This window comes from Delphinapterus leucas, chromosome 17, assembly GCF_059928025.1.
Source record: "Delphinapterus leucas isolate spDelLeu-1000000601 "Yukka" chromosome 17, BTC_Dleu_Yukka2, whole genome shotgun sequence".
In the NCBI taxonomy this organism is placed as follows: Eukaryota; Metazoa; Chordata; class Mammalia; order Artiodactyla; family Monodontidae; genus Delphinapterus; species Delphinapterus leucas.
The window spans coordinates 63,594,634-63,608,873 of record NC_143145.1 but is presented as its reverse complement, the minus strand read 5'-3'; the positions used below and the strand labels follow the sequence as shown (position 1 = coordinate 63,608,873).

The window sequence follows — 14,240 nt, the reverse complement described above, 5'->3', positions numbered from 1 at the left end:
ACTGTTTTGTTATATCAAGTCTATCTTACAACTCCAAAATATGCAGAATTTCTCTTACAGTATTGAGAGTTATTTTAATGTCTTGATGTAAAATTCTCTGTATTTTAGAAAAGATTGAATTGATTACTCCTAAGTGAACCCGTTTATTTCCCAAATTATTATATGTTTCACTTTTATCCAGAGACTAGAAGACTATATGCCTCCATCAAAATGGAGGAGTTCCTTGAGTGCAAGGATTTTGTATATTTTGTTCAAGTACCTAAACTCAATAAATATTTATTGAAAAATTAAATGGTTCTCAAATAATAACTTGGTTTTAGAATATAGCAAGAATTGAAATTGCTTATGTTTTTTTATCATAAATCCCACTACTTTATTTTATTTATTTATTATTGCGGTACACGGGCCTCTCACTGTTGTGGCCTCTCTCTTTGCGGAGCACAGGCTCCGGACGCGCAGGCTCAGCGGCCATGGCTCACGGGCCCAGCCGCTCCGCAGCATGTGGGATCTTCCCGGACCGGGGCACGAACCCGTGTCCGCTGCATCGGCAGGCGGACTCTCAACCACTGCGCCACCAGGGAAGCCCTACTTTATTTTAAATGCTATAAAATTTTCTTTTATGTTTCTCTTTCTTAAGAATTTAATGCACATACAAATTTGGATTATTCAGGCAGAAGAAACTGTCTCAAGTAAACTCAAATAGAAAGAGGGGTTTATTCTAAGAGAACAGCAGTACACATAAAATCCAGAGACTGAGACACAAGAGCACACTGAGACAGTATCAGGCACCTCTGTGTCTGTTCCTCCCCAGCATTTGCTTCATTCTCTCCCCTTGCCGGCCCTCTAGTTTTCTCAACTCTCCATACACCATGGTGGAAAACGAGACTTCACAATTGTTTTATTACATTCAAGTTTCCAGCCACTAAAACTGGAAGAGCACAATAAAATATACAGATTCCTGTAGACAGGTGCATTGTTCAAGCTTGAGTAGATGTTCCCCCTTAAACCAATCAACTGTGGCCAGAGAGACCAGGACCGTGAGATTTTATTAGAGTTCACTGGGTTTGGTCAGACATCTTAGTCACAAAGAACTCCTGGGGAAAGTTAAAGGGTTTTGGTAAAGACAAATGAAGCTGAAAGACCTTCCAGGTACAGGGTCAAAAGTTTTCTAATAAAGAAATAAAGGACCAGACAGTGAAATTTCTGGTAAGTCAGCCCCATGCAGTGGGAACCAATATATGTTGACAAGACCTTGTTGCACACATTTCTTACGGAAGACGGATGATTGGGCTACTGCCAAGCGCATTTCTCAGTGTTAATATTTGGTGTGTGTGTGTGTGTGTGTGTGTGTGTGTGTGTGTGTTTGTATGGAAGTGTGTGTATTCAGGGAGGAAGAAGTTTACTTCTGCCTCAATAATTCAAAATAATATATGTATCAAATTCTTAAGAATTTCGGGGAAGAAGAAATTTTTCTCTGCTTTTCTAGGTTCTTCTGGCTGCTCTAAGAATTAAATTGGCATGAGACAGATTAACAGGAAAATATCAAACTAAAGTTTAATAACATGTATACATGGGACAGACCCAGGCAAACTGAGTAACTTGCCAAAATGACTGAAACACTCACCTTAAATACCATTTCAGCTAAAGACAAAAGAGGATATTGGGGGTAGTGGTGTGGGACTCCAAAAGAGAGGAAGGCAATTGAAAAGGTTCTCCCTGAGTCTTTTGGGCCTTGATTGCTTTCAGCTCAAAATAATTTACATGACAAAGAGACACACTTTGGGGTGACAAATTTTGCTCCCCTATAGAATATATGCATATATATATATACACACACACACACATATGCATGTATATATACATAAATATATGTTTACACACATAGATATAAACATGGAATAACATATATAAATATAGAAATCCATAAAAATATAGAAATAACTCTAAAACAATGAGATGATCTAATATAAACATTAAAAAATTAAATTTTGTTTGAATTTAACAAAAAAAACCGAGGAACTTACTAGTCTTTGCAGATAAATATATTTCATTAAAAATATACGTGATTTTACAATATCCCTCTATTATGGCATTCACAAAATACTTCTCCGGTTCACACATCTTTGATTGTCTTTCTGTGGTGAAAGAGGAACTGATAAGCATTCTTATATGTCTGCCCATCTCACCCCTCCATCATTTTTCAAACTTTGATACTTGTAATTATCTTTACTGTGTCTGGATGAATGAACGACATTCACATTCTGATCTATTACAATTTCTTTTATTATTTAGTCTTTCATTATTTAGTTTCCACATATTAGTGGGTTAAATATTTATTAAAAGAATTTAAATCTTAAAGCCACTTACCACAATTGTTCCATTGTTAAATTTTGTCTTTTAATATAGCTTATATTTGGCTGGATTCAGGTTTACTTGATTTTCTTTTTTTCCTTTTCTCCAGAGGGACTTATGGGTAGCATGTGACCTTTCCTCTTTGAGAAAGCCTCTCTGTGGTATTTATTCTTGAAATATGACTTGGATGAATACAGTAAACTTGTGTCACACTTTTACTCCTTCAGTAATACATAGACATTCCTCCATTGATATTGCTATGGGAAAGAAATGAAGTCACCTGCATATTCTCCCCTCATGGGTGATATTTATTTTTTGACCAGATGAACCGAAGAATTCTTTTTTTTTTTTTATTTTTTGAGTTCAATGACTTACCTGGGATGGGTCTCAGTTCCTATAATTCTGAATCAATTTGCCTTTGTATACCAACAGTCCTTTAAGTTGATCAATCTAGTCTTTTCATTTCAGACAAATTTCAATCAACTGGGTATTTGAAAACACTTTTTCCTATTTCATTTGTTGAATTCTCTACTTCAAGGACTTGTAGTTCTGTGCTGGATTGTCCTTTTCTCCATTGCTGGAATATTATATATTATATCCAATAGCTCATTTAATCTCTTTAACTTTTTCTGTATTCAGTGTGATCGATATTGTCCTTTAAACCTTGTCCTCTTGGTGTACCAGATTATACACCAAAAACACTAGAGCAATACACACCACTGGTCCCCAACTTGGGCTTTGAATATTGACTGAATGATAGAGTCTCAGCCCTCCCCTCATCTACCCAAAATGATTTATTTTCTGGGAGGGGCAGGAAAACCTACAGTTAATTAAATAAAAGCAAAACCAAATCTTTCTCAGGTAGCTTGATTCACAGTCAGACTGGAAATCACTGGCCTTTACCACTCTCTTCCTTGTACCCTCAAAGCCAGAGAGCTCCTCTGTGCCTCCGTTTTTGTTTTTTTTTAATATTTATTTATTTAGGCTGTGCCGAATCTTAGTTGCGGCAGTCGGGATCATCGTTACTGCATGCAGGATCTTTAGTTGCGGTGTGCGGGATCTTTTAGTTGCATCATGAGAACTCTTAGTGGCAGCATGCATGTGGAACCTAGTTCCCTGACGAAGAATCGAACCCAGGCCCCGTGAATTGGGAGTGCAGAGACTTACCCACTGGACCACAAGGGAAGTCCCTGTGCCTCCTTTTAAGTTAGCTCTCTATCAATATGTCAGCGCCAGCCATGGTACATTCACCATACAGTCAGGTCAGCTGAAAATCAAACAGTGTCATGGCCAGAGCACTCTCATATGTGAATATCTGAGATGAATAATAAGGGACACTCTTAACACGTGGAAAGGGTCCAGAATCACATGGCTGAAGGCTTCAGGAAGAAACACCTTCCTCTTCATAGTTTTGTCAGGGCCATCTTTTCTGATCTTCATCTTTACCTGTTAATACCATGAACTGAAGTAAGAGAGATGTCAGGATCATCATCCTTTCCTGCTTTATTAAAATATTTATCTACAATTCCAAATAAAGTGAAAGCCTAGGGTAATCAAGCATACCAGTTTTTGATTCAAAAGTTAAAAGTATTGCAGAGAGAATTTTTTCCATTGCTCTGAACTATTATGTTTATAGATCTCACATCAGAAATAGAGAAGAGGTTAAGCAGGGAGAATACTGTAAGAACAGATGCTCTGCTTGACCAGGATCCCTTATTGCCTGAGGTGACAAAGAGGCCTGGGGTCAGGCTCATTTTATGCTTGTGCCTGACCTTTCAGGACATTTGTTTTCCTTCTTCTTTGATTGGACGTGCTTAGCTGTAAGATTCATGTGATTTAATTGAGGCTATAAACACAACCTGCTCACATCATTCCCCAGCAGGTCATCCTTTGAAGCTGCAGAGACACCCCTGCCCTGGGGAATGCATGACAGTTCTCTGCCTCAACTCTGATAAGAAGGATTATAGGATGACCAGTGCCCATATTCTCTCACTGAGTCAATATGCTTTTGATTTTCTGAAGTTTAATTTCTCTGCAAAAGAAGGTTTCTGTATCTCATATTATCTAACGTCAACTTTGCCCTAGAGAGAGCGGACACAGGGAAAAGAAGTAAAATCAGAAGCACAGAACTCTGATTTTACCTATTACCCAAGATCACCTTATTCACCTGTCTGGTAATTTTCACCATTTTTAAGAGTTTGTTTTTGCTCAGCGTCTTGACTCCTATCATTTTGGTATCATTGGAACAAGTGCTGTATGCTGAGGGCTACATTGGCCTTTGTAATCAATTATTATTTCCTCCCCAGGCAAGAGATGCTGAAGGTCAGAGCTGGGACAGAGGTAATAGCTATGGATAGGCGAAGATGTAGCAGAGAGATGTGTAGAAGCTAAAAGCATTTGGATTTGAGAGAAGTGATGGGGAAAGAAGGGCCAGATACGATTTCTGGCTTTCAGCTTAAGTGACAGCATAGATCATGTGTCTCTAACTGAAAAGAAAAACCTGGAAGAACAGGTGTGAAAGAAAGAGTTTAAGTTCAGTCTTGTACAGATTTTATGTACCTGGGGAACAGTAGAATTGTTCACTGGCAATTTTATATGTTGAGGTCTTAACTCCCAATAACCTTAGAATGTGAATGTATTTGGAAATAACATCGTTTCCGATGTAATTAGTTAAGATGAGGTGAGACTAGAGTAGAAGGGACCCCCAATCCACTATGACTAATGCCCTTTTAAAAGGGAGAAATTTGGACACAGACACACACAGGAGGAGAACATCATATGAAGATGAAGGCAGAGATTGGGTGATGCTTTCACATGTCAAGGAACACAAAACATTGCTAGAAAACCACCAGAAGTTAGCAAAGAGACATGGAACAGATCCTCCGTCACAGCCCTCAAAAGGAACCAACCTTTCTGGCACTGATCTTGGATTTCTAGTTTTCAGAACTGAGAGATGATAAATTTCTGTTGTTTAAGCCATTCAATTTGTGGTTCTTTGTTATGGCAGCCATTAGCAAATTAATACACTCCCCACCTCACCCCCACCTCCACTTTGAAATTACTGGTAATAAAACAGGCAAATAACAAACCAGGAAGATCCATGACATCAAAGGCCATGGTATCATTGTTTGCCATGGTGTCCCTCAGCACCTAGAACCATGCATGATACATATCAGATAGTGGCTAACTATTTTTTTAGTGATTCGTTAAATGTATTCAACCCACGTGCCAGCAACCATATACATATTATTTTTAACTTCTGCAGCAGTTGTGCAGGTTAGGCAGTGTTAACCTCAATTTTATGACTGTAGAAACTATGATTCACGAAAAATGATGTGTGAGACAAAATGAGCATAAACTTTAGAGTCAAAACGCTCTCAGATTGAGAGCTGTCCCTGGCACTCAGTCGTGGCATGACTCTAAGCAACTGGTTTAACCAGGGTGAGCTTCATTTCCTTCATCTGTAAAACAGGGATGATAATAACATGTACTTCAAAGGGTAGTCATGAAGATGAAATGAGATACCATATGAGAAGCCACATGGAACAGACAATACACAAAATTTAGTCTTTTTTTGTTATTGTTGTAGAAGAGCACTTAACATGAGCACTGCCCTCTTAATATTTGCAGAGTACCATACAGTCTTGTTAACTTATAGGCACAGTTTCATACAGCAGATCTCTAGAACTCTTTCATCTTGCATAACTGAAACTTTATATATATTGAATAACAACTTTCCATTCCATCCTCCCCCAGCCCCCGGCAACCACCATTCTACTCCCTGCTTCTATGAGTGTGACTATTTTAGAGACTTCATATAAGTAGAATCATGCACTATTTGTCCTTCTATGATTGATTTATTTCACTTAGCATAATGTCTTCCAGGTCTATCCATGTTGTTGCAAATGGCAGTATTTCCTTCATTTTTAAAGCTGAATAATATTCTATCCTATGTTTAGACCACATTTTCTTTTATTACCCAAAGGCACACATTTCAATAAACAGCTGAGTCAAAACTAAGGCTCTGATCTATTGAGTCTAAGCCTGAAATGTTCCTTTTAGAATTATTCCCAATATATCTTGTCTGTTCTTTATCAAATAAACAACCTTTAGAAGTTAAAACCCCATTTGTATCGATGAGAAAAACTTTCCACCTTCTTTCTGAGAGGACTTCACATGATTGAGAGTTCTCTGTTGTTGGAAGCAGAGAGCCCCAGCCTGGGAGGAATACCCCACGGAAAATGAAATTAATATCAGCAGCTGGACAGGACCAAGTGACCAACACCCATGTTTTGCAAAGTGTAATGAGTGGGTCTGGAGGATCCACAGAGGCCCATTTCTTTGAAGAGATAGCTCAGCCAAAAGCACAGAGCCTCCAGCTTTCTCCAAAATTTTTGTTCTAGGCCTTACTAAAATGGAAGGATGGGGCTTCCCTGGTGGCGCAGTGGTTGAGAGTCCGCCTGCCGATGCAGGGGACGCGGGCTTGTGCCCCGGTCCGGGAAGATCCCACATGCTGCGGAGCGGCTGGGCCCGTGAGCCATGGCCGCTGAGCCTGCGCGTCCGGAGCCTGTGCTCCACAACGGGAGAGGCCACAACAGTGAGAGGCACGCGTCCCGCAAAAAAAAAAGGAAGGATGAAGCTTATTGGCATGTGGATGCCTTCGCACTATAAAATAAGCATAACATTTTCAGTTTTGCCTATTTATTTTTATGTCAAGAAGCAGCTGTTAAAATACATTAGTGACCAATCATCACTCAGTATCCTTCTCCCTTGTTGCCAAGAATTCTCTCATAAAAGATGACTAAGACCAATATTCCAGTTCTTGCATGCAAACGGGTACAGAGTGAGGCAGTCATGAGTCACACTCAAGCTCAGCAGGTCAGGAAAATACAGTCTGCTTTCTTTATTTGTTTAAATCAAACGTAACATTTGAAATCCAAAACATATGTTGAATTATTTCTCTTAAAAAATATTTGAGCTAAGGTGTATTTAAGGAAGGTTCATTGAACAGGTGAAGTATTTAATCATGTATCTTCCTTTTCTTTCTAACATATGTTTATGCCCAAGGAGAGTAGTATATCAATTCAGCAACAATCCTGCCAGAATTAAAAAAAAAAAAAAAGAAAAGAAAAGATCATTCCATACTTACAGGGTGCTTTTCTTGCATATCAAGAAATGAAAGTCTTTTTTCAGATTGTTGTGTTTCACTTGGTGCTCAAAATAGAGCTCCCGGAAACACTAGAAAATGAACTCATGTAGAGAGCTGAGAACCTGCTGTTAATCAGTGCTTTCTCCCTAAATGTGAAAAACACGCACATCATTCTCTTTTCCTTTCTACCCTTCACCCTCCTCCCTCTTGCATTTTGATGAGGGCCGCTGTTACTGTTTCCATTATCCGAATTTTAGGATTTCACAGGTGAAAGATGTAAGGCTGTACATCTCCAAGGCTGACCTCCTGGGCTCATGACAGATATTGAGTTTTAGTAAACTCCACAAGGAAAATGCTCGTTGAATTTTAACAGATATTTCATGCAAAAATTACTACAACCTTGCTGACACTGAGAAGAAACATTATAACTGCACTATAGTTAATGCTCCTTCTGGATCTAGACTCCCAAAATGAAAACATAGATAACTGATAAGTTTGGATGTAGAAAAAAATTCAGCAGTAAGGGAACATCTGCAGTTTTATATGCTAGGGGAGGCTATTAATAGACTCTTGCCAGCTTCCGCCTGGGAAATGAAGAAAGAAGCTAAATCTTGTATATCTATAGAAGTTTCATTTTTAAAATGGCTTTCTCTATCTCTCTGTGTGTGTGCCTACGTTTGTGTAACTCCAGTATTTATTCTTGTAAATAGTAAGTCAGGCTTTGGAGTGTTTTATAAAAGCAGTGGCAGTGAAGAATATATTTATTCACTCAACTCTGTTATGTCCCAGCCTTCACCAACTTTTGAGAAGAAATTAGTTTACATTTAATCTCCCAAATGTTGTTGTTTCTGACCCTCCAAATGCTCATGCAAGAAAGTCCAGTCTTTCCCCAGATTCTCTTCTTCAAATTGTTCCCAGCTAGCTAGAGTGCTAGTTGGGAACAAATGCCTGAGAACAAGTTCTTGTCAGCCTTTTAGCCTACCAGGGACTCTATGAGTTGTCCGTCACACTTTCCTTGAAGCCAGTGTTGGCAACCACTGGCCACCATGGTAGCCATACAGGAAATTTGTTACTTCTGTGGTCACTGATGAGGAACTTAGTACCCCTGAAATCCATGAAACAGGTAAGGATGGGGGATGGCACGGAGGAACAGGAGCCTATGGTAAAGTTTCCTCATCTGTAATGGTTTGCCGTTGGCAAAATAGTCCTCAAAGATGCCTAAATCCTAATCCCTGGAACTCATAAGTAAGTTACCTTACAGGGAATAGGGGCTTAGCAAATGTGATTAAGGTTAAGGACCTTGAGACAGGTAGATTATCCTGGAGCCAACCTAATCCTATGAGTTCTTCAAAGCAGAGAGCCTTTCTCAGCCAAGGTCGGAGTCAAAGGGAGATGTAACAAAGGAAGAAGGATCAAAGGGATACAGTGTCTCTGGCTTTGAAGATAGAAGAAGCCATGAACCAAAATGCACAGGCACTTTCTGAGGCTGGGAACGGCAAGGAAACAGATTCTTCTCTGGAAGGGAATACAGCCATGCCAACACCTTGATTTTCACTCAGTGAGAACTGTGTTTAATTTCTGACCAGCAATTAAACAGAATTGTAGGATAATAAATGTGTGCTGTTCTAAGCCTCTAACTTTATGATAATTTGTTATGGCAGCAATGGAAAACAAATACAGGGTTATCCTGGTGTAGCAATTTTACTCTTTTCTTCTGTCCTTATCACAGACTAGTGCCACCAATCAGGCTACTGCCTCCTGCTGACACGGGGCTCACTTGTTAGAGGTCAGACTAAGCACAGAGGGAGGGGGACATCTGTTCCCATCACATAGGCTCAGACAGAGGTGGCCATCGGCCAACATGTGTCAGCTCTTTCTAGTCACTCACCCCGTGGTACAAACTCATCAACAGGGTGGCTGACTGTTGGAAGTAGAAAATTCCTGATTTCAAAATCAACACTGCCTTTTAACCTTCACCTTTAATGCTGAAACCAATATTCAAGTCAAATTCTCTTATGCTCAGCTTCTTCATAGTGTCTATGCTACTATTTCTGAGTTCCTTCTGGTGACACCTTTACCAATAGAATACTATGGGGGTTATACTGTGCCAGTTCTGGGCATAACCCTTAACTATCCCTGCTTATTAAACAGCAATACATAACCAGACTAGAACCATCTGCCCAAGCACCTCCCTCAGTCACTTCTAATCTAGTGTTTCAACGTCATGTTCAATGTGCAGGCATACAATTATGGGATTTCTCCAAGAGGCAAGCAGTATGGCCAGGCTTCACCCAGAGAGTGACCCACCAGCAGCTAGGCACCACAGTCACCCAAACATGTATGGACCTTTCTCCCACCTCTTGTTTTTAATCTAAGAGTATTAAGACACTTGCGTCTGCATTATTCTCTGTCTCTTTCTCTCTCTCCTTTCTCTGACACACACACACACACACACACACACACACGCAGAAGAGTTGAAACATCTGCTTCCACTGATCAAGTCCACTGGATAATTACTCTGCTTTTCATTTTGTATAGCTTTATGTACATGACATACATGAATGTGTACATAAATGGTTACTTACTCATCTCAACATATATCTAATTTTGATTTGCTATAACAGATACAATAACACCATAGGCCAACTGGTAAAATGTGAATGGCAAAAAAAACTTATAATTTAAAAAATATTTTCTAGGATGAACACACACATACTACTATATATAAGATAGATAACCAACAAGGACCTACAGTATAGAACAGGGAACTCTACTCAATATTCTGTGATAAGTTATATGAGAAAATAATCTAAAAAAGAATGAATATATGTACATATATAACTGAATCACTTTGCTATACACCTGAAACTAACACAACATTTTAAATCAACTATACGCCAATAAAATTTTTTTCTGAAAAAGAATGCTGCAATAGTACATTTCCATCTCTGCCATATCTCCTTACTTTTCATGACAACCATGTGAAAGAAGCAGTTGCCACTAGCTCCAATTTTTAGGAAGGAAACCTATGTCCACAGAAGTATAATAACTCACTGAAAGTCTCATACCAGTGATGCTGAAACAGGCTCTCAACCCTGGTTCTCATAATACATTTCTTTTTTAAGGATGGATCCACTTTATTTTATCTATTTATTTATTTTTTTGGCGGCACAGCATGCAGGACCCTAGTTCCCCAACCAGGGATGGAACCCGCGCCCCCTGCAGTGGAAGCCTGGAGTCTTAACCACTGGACTGCCAAGGAAGTCCCATGTTATAGGAACCAAATGAACCTCAGAGGGCTAAGATTTTGCTCAAGGTCACACAGCCCATTCCCAAGGGGCAGGTGGGGGATTCAAACCCCTCCTACCTCTCCACAAGCTTTCCTAGAACTGTGAGAATTGACATTTTATAAGACAAGTGACAATCTGAACATTTATTAGACTTTTAACGACATGAAGGAATTGTTGACCTTTTTTTTTTTTTTTTTTTTTAGCTGTGAAAAGTTTTGTGACTATGTATTAAAGGGCCCTTATCTTAGAAAGGTGAGTTCTGAAATAGTTACAGAAAAAATAACCTGTTGCCCAAGATTTGCACATCCGGAGAGGGATGGGTTGTGGGTAGAGCTGTGTACTGGGTTACAAGGGCGTTCACTGTACCATTCTGTGGACTGTTGCATATGTTCGAAATTCTTCCTAATTCAAAAGGGTAAAAAGGCACTTGGCAAGGTCTGATTTCCCACCCCCTCTTTCAGTCCAATCCCACAATTCTTCCCCTGGGCCAGCCCCGAAATTTGAGGATTCATGTCTGTCCGAGTCCCAGTCGTCAGCGAGGAAAATGCTTTAATGGGGGGTCCAGCCGGCAGCGTCGTGCTCCGCAGTGGCTCAGCGATTTTTGACCCTTGTGCTTGCGGCGAAGAATGACCTGGACGCAGTTTGGCGTGCTCAAGCGCAGGATCCAACCATGCTTGTTCTTGCGCTTGATGTTGCCCCGTTGATACTCGTTCCCGCGCGCCTTGTCCCGGGTCTTCTGCACCGCCGGGAGTCCCCCAGGAGTCGGGGAGACCCAGCCAGGCGCGGGGCTGGAGCCACTTGCAATCCAATAGGGCCGCTGACCTACTGACTGGACCCAACAGGCGACCCACCAATCTGGTCAAGAAAGCCATGTCCGGCCACTGGCACGCCATCCGGGTGACCTCATAATACATTTCTATAACCCTTTCTACTGCTTCATTCCTCGTGACCTGGTTCCACCCAAAGGTGGGATAGACAACTATTTAGAAAAGCATCTTCATTAGGATCACGGCCCTTTCGTTAAACTAATATATCTTAAACCTATATCAAAGCAAATGGAATTGCTCTTAATCAGGACATAGAACACCAGCATTAAAAATCCTTGCCAGAGACTACAGCATTGAACTCCTGCTATCTCAACCTTATCAGATGCCAGGCCAGTCGAAATGCTATTTGTGGAATAATCTTTATGTAACTCTGTCCATTGTCTACCAGGGAAACTCAAATTTAAACATCATTGTTTTAGCTCAACATTAGAGGACAATAGAAGAATCAGCTTCATGAAATTCATATTTAACCTTGTGTCAATTGCTGTGAAAAACAGTCTTCTTTATTAGATGGCAGAAGAGAAATTTCAGAATCTGGAAATGCTGTGCTTCTTCTGAATTTTACTTAGTGTTTCATCTTTTGGAGACTCTAAATCTTGTAAACAACTATATTTCCCACCCCACTTTGACCTTTAAGGAATTTTCAAATCAAATTTGCAGGCGTATTTCAGGATCATATGATATGTTTGGCTGTGTCCCAATTTTAGTCTTTCATCCTAGCAGTTCTTTCTAATTGTCTTCTTCATCTTTTCCCCTTCATCTTGCCTACATCATTTATTTATCTCAGCATTTTAATTGTATGCATTTTTAGAATCTTCAAAAACTTTATGGAACTTGGTGGTTAAAGGAAATAAGATGAATCTCTGGTTTTGTAAAGTCAATTTAATAATCAAATCATGTAGCTTTTATATTTCTATCTTAACACTAAAATAAAGCTTGAATAATCCTAAAGTTATATAATTACAATTTTGGGGTTATCCTTTATGAATGTCCACTGATCCAGCTGAGATTTATAAGAGATTTAGGGAAAACTCTTCAAAATAAAAATTGCTGGAAAGAATTGCACTATCGGACATTATATAGGTTGTGGTTAAAGAAGGATTGGTATAACCTTAGATTCCACAAGTGTGGGTAAAGGATTGAGGTTTTATCTTGAACTGGGATTATAGATATAGTCTTTGGAATTGGTTAAATATGAGCCAAGTCCCAGATCCCCCAGCTTATTGTCTGCATAAGTTATAATTTACTCTCTCCTTACATTTCAGTTGCTTTCTTTAATTACTGGATCACACATATCCTTCCTGAGAAAAACAATGAATAAAATCAGTACATCTATTTAAGAAGAGCCAATATTTGACAAGAAAATAGAAAAGACAGGTATAAAATGGGCTGAGACTTAATTCCTATACACAGAGAAGATGAAATTCTCTAAGTTTTCTTTGTAACCCAAACCCTGGGAACTTTGAGGACATTTCTGCCATATTATTTATTCATGTGTTTGTACATAATAGGTAGATGTAATCTGAGACTTTAAATGAGAAATTGGGATAAAATTGAAAATTTCTTTTAAATTATGTATGTCTTAAAAAATGGGCATTCTGTTAAATTGAGTAAATTGTATAGTTTGAAGCTGTATATATATATTTATAAAGTTTTAAATCACCTTATGTCTGAAAGTTTGTTTTAAGAATATCATATGTCTATTGAAGTGTTCATGTTTAAGTAAAAAATAAATAAATAAATAAAATTAAAATCTTAAGTTGCCTGGTCGATTAAATGAGATAATGCACACAAAACATTTAGTACAGTGCTGGCATAGAGTAAGTCAACAAATGGAAACTATTACTGCTATTATTAGTATGATTGTTATCACAAAAAAACAAATATTAGTCATTGTTGTTATTACTATTATTATCTCAGAACATAAGAGTGGCCCACAGGGACACTTGAAATCAAGGATAGGACTTTGCTCAGAAGTAGCAATGGATATACTCTAATGGTCACACAATTATTTGATAAAAACTCCAAAATATTCATGTCAATAAATTAAAGAAGCAGAAACTTTGGAGGGCAAGACTTATCAAATACCTACTGGAATCATGGTATAACTTTAAGTCAGTTCCTATAACATGTGTACATTTGGATGCATCCTTAGAAACCCATCAGGATCAATTAGCTTCAAAGTGAACCACCATATAACTAAGTGATTTCACTTGTTGGATAGAGTTATTTAGTTCATCTACCTGGTTGCCAAAGCAACTGTGCCAAAAATGATTTTAGTTTTGGCACACATCAGACTTAAATATCCTTCCTAATTACTAGCCATCAACTAATTGAACTGCTTCTAGAGAATATTGGAGGAACATGGATAAAGAACATTGTGTTTGTTTTTCTGTTTATCAGTCTATTTACTTAGCAGTTCATCTACTTATAGGTTTTTTTTTCTTACTTGAATGAAAAAACAAGTGAGAAATTATGAGTCAGATTTTCATTTTAGGAATATATTTTCCCAAAGAAGTAAGAGTTCTAAAATATTGCATATCAACTATGCCACATGTGAAAATATCCTAACACTTTATTCTTCTTAGGGCAAATGTCATTTCCTGAAACCTTTTGGCCTTG

General features: G+C 38.7%; 1 pseudogene; it reads right to left on the bottom strand.

The window, feature by feature from the left end:
• Positions 1-10,001: 10,001 nt before the first annotated feature.
• LOC149747046 (large ribosomal subunit protein bL34m pseudogene) lies at positions 10,002-11,687 on the bottom strand (annotated as a pseudogene).
• Positions 11,688-14,240: the final 2,553 nt, after the last annotated feature.